The sequence below is a fragment of the Polypterus senegalus genome, chromosome 2, assembly GCF_016835505.1.
Source record: "Polypterus senegalus isolate Bchr_013 chromosome 2, ASM1683550v1, whole genome shotgun sequence".
NCBI classification, from domain to species: domain Eukaryota; kingdom Metazoa; phylum Chordata; class Cladistia; order Polypteriformes; family Polypteridae; genus Polypterus; species Polypterus senegalus.
In genome coordinates this window covers 75,860,119-75,867,023 of record NC_053155.1, presented here as the reverse complement: position 1 = coordinate 75,867,023, position 6,905 = coordinate 75,860,119, and positions in this window count along the sequence as shown.

The following is a 6,905-nucleotide window of genomic DNA, read 5'->3' as shown; positions in this document are numbered from 1 at the left end:
TTTAACCCATTTGAGATGGCCTTAATCTGCTTTAACACCTAAAATTTACATGGATATGGTGACTATTAGATGTCAAAACATGGCTGCAGGTTAATTCTAGACCTGAGTGTTATAGTAGGTCAGTTCCTTTCTGGGCTGCCTTCCATGTGACGTTTGCATGTTCTGTTCATGTTCCAAAATAGTCTGTCAATTATGTCATTTAGCGACCATTCATTACATCATAAGGTATCTTATGCCACTACTGCCCAAATACTTGAAACAAATTAAAGTGAATATGAAAATTGATGCAAAAAACAACAATTGTACTTTTCAACAGTGGACCAGATGCACATTTACTTTTTTAACAATCTGTTGTGGCCACAAGGGGTTTGCGACTGAATCCCAAACCCAAGGCACAGTAATACAACACACATTTTTAGAATAAAATAAAAGATATTTATTCTTACAAAGCACCTCCTCACAATCCTTTCCAGCAGTCAGCCACAATAGCAAAAAACATGAAACAATTCTTCCTCCTTTTCTACCTCCGATGAGTGTTACCTGTTGCCTCCTGACTCTGACTACCCGATGTGAGGCAGTGGACTCCTTCTAAGTCGGACCAGGGAACTCATCTGGGGTCATACTGTGTGTATGAGGAAACATTTCCAGGCCATAAAAGAGGTAGAGAGGCCCACCCCGGACGGCATCCTCTATCGATACCCAGGGATCCTTTCAGGGCTACACTTCCAGACTCCAAGTCCCAAAGCACCCCTGTGAGTGTCCCATACAAGGACCACTACCAGCTATCGTATGGGGATTAGAACATCTCCTGATTCTCAGCTTTTATTGGTCTGTCCATTAAACAGACCGGGTACAAATTTATTTCTTTGCTACCTTTCCTTGCTGGCAACATCGCACTGGCCTCCCGTACACGTAACGGTGGCCGTTCTCCTTCTACACTATACATCCATTAACTGATCCTTCTTCATTAAGTGCCAAGGTTGCTGTTCTGTTAGATGATGACATTTTCCTCCAATGCCGTGACATCATTCATGTCCCATTCCTCTTTCTCACTTTAAATAAAAACTGGATAGTTTTAAATGCACTTGCCTTAACTACTTAAAAACATAATAACAGATGGTGGTCTGACCTATGTAGTTTCACTAAATATTGCTATTTAAAGGGCTTATAGGGCTTGAGTCTTACCTCATGGTATCATAAAATTTAGCAATGACCAGATCAATGGGCCTCATCTGGCCCCATTTCGGGTAGGAAAGACACTGGAGCTACTGAGTGCCTGCTGTATTTAAATAATTTAGTCGGCTGTGTTGTACAGCAGTCAAGGAGTATTTATAGTACAAACACCAATAAGGCAGAGGGCGTTATATAACACAGTCTCATTTGCATTTACAGTTATGCTTAGCAGATGTTTTTATCTAAAACAACTTAAAAAAACAGGTCGGTATATTGAGTAAACATCAGCTTGTGGGGACTGTTTTGGAACAAGTGCTACAGAACAAGGTTACAGAATGAATCATCACAAAACATAAGCAAGTTACAATTCCTAAATAATAAAGCCTAATAGCTAATATTAGATAGAAATTCACCAAACAAGGGAGTCTTCAAACACATTGAGGGAGTTACAACTCTGAATGGAGGTGGGTAGCTAGTAGCTGCACATGAAAAGAGTCTGGACTGAGATTCGATGCCATGCAGAGATGGTATCTCTTGAGGAGAAGAAGTATAGAATCTCGTGAGTGTTTCCTGTAATATACTGTAGGTGCTGACCCATTTACCACTCTGGAGACAAGCATTAAGGATTTAAACTTAATATGTGTCGCTACAGAGATCTATTGTAGTGATCTAAAGAGAGGAGTGACATGTCCCGCCTCGGCTAATTTAGTACTAGTCATGCTGCTGTATTTTCAAACATCTGCAGTAGCTTGGTGACACATGCCAGTACTCGTGCTAAAAGACAGAAAGTTGCAGTAGTCCAGACATGACAAGACCTAAGCCTGCACCAGGAGTTGTGCTCCATATTGTGTTAAGTAAAGTCTGATTCTGAAGGTATTATAAAGACTGAATCTGCAAGACAGAGACACTGTAGCTACGTGCTCCCTGAAGGACAGCTGGCCATCAATCACCACCCAATGGTTGCGTGTCAGCGAATAAATGAAGTTGAGAAGCTGAGCAGAGATAGGGTGCTGAACAGACAGACATGCTGGGATAGCAAGAAGATCTGTGTGTGCCAAGTTAAGCTCTAGATGGCGTTCCTTCATATAGGCTGCAATATCAGTGAGACATCCAGAGATTCTAGCCGATACCACATGATCCTATAGAGCCTTTTTTCTGTGGTGGCCCATTTTCTTGAACCCAAAACATCCCATGGCACACCACTATTTTATTAACCACAAACACAAAAATATCTCATACATGTGCTCAACTTTCCAAAGGGATGAGACTACCGGAGAAACCAGTTAGAAAGCAACTCTGAGATCGGCATTCACTGACACAACACTTATTGAGCACTTTACTGGCATCTCCCAGCCACTTTGTCCCTTTGACTGCCTCTCTCTGCCTCAGAAGCATCTTGTATGCCCCCTATCCACCAGTCTTATGAGACTTACTTGCGACTACACACTGATAGACTGTAGCACCTGAGAGACGTGTCCGTAGTGCTGTAAGTGCTGTGCTGCAACACAGCAATCACAGAGCTGCTTCTGTGCCATCTTCCCCAGGTGTTTCTATCCTCCTCTGAAAGGTCTTGACCACCTGAGGAGGTTGTGCCGCTCAGGTTCAGACCCAAGTGTGCTAAACTATTAATTTCATAGCACACCTGAGCAGCTCTCATGGCACACCACTGTTCTGGAGCACACTGGTTGAAGAACACAGCTCTAGTGGGAAGGGCTGTTATAGCTGCGTATCATTAGCACAGCACTGATAAGAGAAATCATACAGTAGGACTTGATATTAGTGCCTAATGAGGAGGTTTCTAGGGAGAAGAGGAGAGGGCCCCACATCTCTTCATGCCAGGACACAGTAGGATCTGCCCAACAGATATACCTCAAGCCACCTGAGGACAGTCCCAATGATGCCAAGGTCAGACTGGGTAGCAAGGAGGATTTGGTGGTTGACAGTGTTGAAGGCATAGGAAAGATCTAACAGGATGAGGAAATTTGACACATTGATAGGTCTAGCCTGCTGTAATGTGTTGACTACAGTAAGTAGAGCCATCTCAGTGGCATGGCGTTTCTTGAACCCTGACTGCAAGTATAGATTGCAAACAGATCAGGTTGAATTTTGCACATGTAACAATTCATGCATCCATTTTTGGACACATGTTTTCAAACATGGTGCAAGGCAGCAAACAAGTCTAGATAAGACACCATTCTATCTCAGGGTACATTCAGGGCACACACCAATCCTTTGTCAGCTGAGGGTAGTGTAGTTTCCAAAAAACTATGCCACAAGCATGGAGAATAATATTAATTTCAAGATGTTTTCTTTGCTTCTAAAGCTGTGAGTGCTTAACTCCCATTTCCTTTTACAGACTTCTGATAATGTACATACACTCTACCTGTGACCAAATAACACAAAGTGTGGCATTTTGTAATGCTAAAAGTAAGTTAAAGTCTTAGATCCTTCAATTAAAAATGTCCCTTGTATCCTGGGATGATGCTCCTGTAAGTGTAATTAATTTTCATCTGCCTCAATGCTTACCTCTAGTTGAAGACAATGTTAATTTAATCTATACTTGATAGAAATCCTCCTGCATATTTCCACACTACATTACATTAGAACATTAGAACATTCTAGACGAGAACAGGCCTTTCAGCCCAACAAAGCTCGCCAGTCCAATCCACTTATTTCTTCCAAGATCACCAGTTGCAATTACACTCTTTTTCACACCTACACTCCTGGCATTATCCAAAACTAAACAATCGACCAGTGTGAAAGAAACAGCCGAACACACAACAAAGGTTTGGGGCAACCACCCGCATAGTTTCCCTGGCTGCAAAAGGCTTTAAAGTAGAGTACAATGTGTACTGGTTAGAGTCCAAAACAGAACTGTTTAAGAATGAAGGATGAGGAGTTTTTATAGCTGGATCACAGGAAGTGACGTCCTTGGGGCCGGGATAGGAAGGATTTCTTGCATTTGGTCTGCAAAGAGAAAAGAAAGAGGTTCAGTGCAACCCACCGCCCCCTGGCATGGTGTGGAATTGTCATTTCCTGGGGCCTCATGTATAACGCCGTGCGTAGAACTCGCACTATAACATGGCGTAAGCACAAAAGCCGAAATGTGCTTACGCACAGAAAAATCCAGATGCAGGAATCTGTGCATACTCCAACTTCCACGTTCTTCCGTTACATAAATCCAGATCAGCGTGAAAACTAACGCTCGTGCACGCGCTTTATGTAACACCCCAACTCCTCCCAGAATTGCGCCTCTTTGAATATGCAAAATAATATAAATTGCCCTTAAGCTCAGCCATCTGTGAATGACAATGGGAAAAGCACGGGGGAAAATTTAAGAATTTCAGCGAATACCAAGTGGAGGCAAAGGAAAAACATACTATTTGTTCAAATAAACCGTGGTATAATCAACAAAAGGAAGTTGATCGAGTGACATAGTGGGTTGGAGAAACTTGAAAGCTCGCGTTCACAAAATCGCACAGTGCCGGAAATAAAAAAGAAGTCACATATCAAAGTCGCCGTGAAAAGGCGAGTTGTAGCCCACTGTCTGAGTGTCATATGAAAGCTTATTAGGGTACAGAGAAAAAAGGCACACGGTGGGGAAAAAGCACGAAATGTCAACTTCAATCTCGACATTTCCACTTTAATCACATAGTTTATTTTGTCATTAAAGTAGAACATCATAAACTTCATCTTAAAATCGTTTAATTAACCAGTTTCTAAAATCACATTGTAATTAAAGTAGCACGTTAAATGCTTTGTTTTCTATTTGATCTTCTATGTGCCTATGTGTGTGAATCACTACTTGCTTCTTAAACCGGCTCTCTTCCTCCAACTGGACACAGAGTCCATTACATTCGTGATATTACAGCTCTCTGAATAACTAAAATACTGAGATGTATATGTGATATCATTTTCATGATGATAGGAGTTAAATCACGTTATTAAACGTGTAAAAGTAGTTGAAGCAAAAAATGGACTTTATAAAGTATTGACTTTCTTTGCAATCTCTTTAAAGGACTTACACTTTTAAGGGTTATAAGGATGTGTCTTCCTTTAATTGCCTTTTTTCCACCATTACGATCACAGTGTACAGTGTAATATGGTCCAAATAACGGTTCATACCGTTCATAAGAGTGTAGCAATATAGTCTGTTCCAATGCTGCTTTTATACAAACTGGGACACTTGTAGAAATTGTTTGCATCAAAGTTCAAAGCTTAATGCCAATGTCAATGTCAATTTATTTATATAGCACATTTAAAACAACATAGGAATGCTGTGGCCAAAGTGCTTTACAATAGTAGAATTAAAAGAAAATATACAAATAACATAAATAACATAAATAGAAATAAAATATATGAACATAAATAAAATGAATAATAAACAGAAGTAATGTTATATAATCACAATGAGGAAACCATCTTATTACTAAAGGTCACGGAATGCAAGTGAATAGAAATGAGTCTTTAATCTTGTTTTGAACAGTTCAATTGTAGGCAATTCCTTTATGTGATGAGGTAAAGAGATCCACAGGCGAGGAGCAGCAGCTACAAAAGCCCTGTCCCCCTTGGTTTTACATTTGGTACAAGGGACAACAAGAGACAACTGACCAGAAGATCTAAGCACTCTAGATGGCTGGTGTAAAACACACAATTCAGATAAATAGGCAGGAGCAAGTCCATGTAAAGATTTAAAAACAAGCAACAAGATTTTAAAATCAATTCGAAAACTGATAGGCAGCCAGTGTAAAGAAGCTAAAATAGGAGAAACAGAGTCCTACTTTCTTGCCCCAACCAGAAAGTGAGCGGCAGCATTCTGGACCAACTGTAACCTGTGTATCAGGGATTTGCTAATCCCAGAACACAGCGAGTTGCAGTAATCAAGGCGAGAAAAGATAAAAGCATGAGTAGCTTTCTCAAGATCCCTAGCAGATAGAAAAGGCTTGATCTTACCTAATAGATAGACAAAGCTGGAAAAAGCAACTCTTGACTACAGAATTAACTTGTTTCTCAAAAGAGAGGTTACTATCAAAGGTAACACCAAGATTGCAGACTTGAGGTTTGCAAAAGACAAAGAAAGAGCCGAGAGGTTCAAGACCAATTTGGGCTTCAGCAGATGGACCCACTATAAGCACCGCCGTTTTATTTTGATTTAGATCAAGAAAATTATTAGCCATCCAGGATCTTAGTTCAGACAGACAGTTGTGGAGTTGATGCATTGCAGAGTTGCAGACGGGAATATAAACTTGAGTATCATCAGCATAGCAGTGAAAAGAAATGTTACATTTCCTAAAAATAGCTCCAATAGGATGAAGGTATATAGAGAATAAAATAGGACTCAAAATGGATCCCTGAGGAATACCACATTTAAGAGGAGCAGTAGACGAAAAAGAGGAGTTTCCAATGTAATGAATTTCCATTACTGAAGAAGAGCTGTAAGTTGTTAATCCATCACTTGTTCCCAGAAAAAGCACTTTTTGTTGAACTCTGAAACTAACTATGAATCAAATCCAAGACTCCAGAGATGTGAAGCAATAGAGCTGGCCACTGTCTTATCCCTGACTTCAAGGGAAAGTGCAAAAGGAAACTCGACACCAAAATAATCTAAACAAATGAAAGCAAATATAGCATTTAATAAGTGAAGGCTAACAATACTTGATGATGCAGCGTGATCTTGTGAGGGATCTGCTGGTTAAACTACAAGTGCCAGTCTGGCTGACTGCATGGCCCTG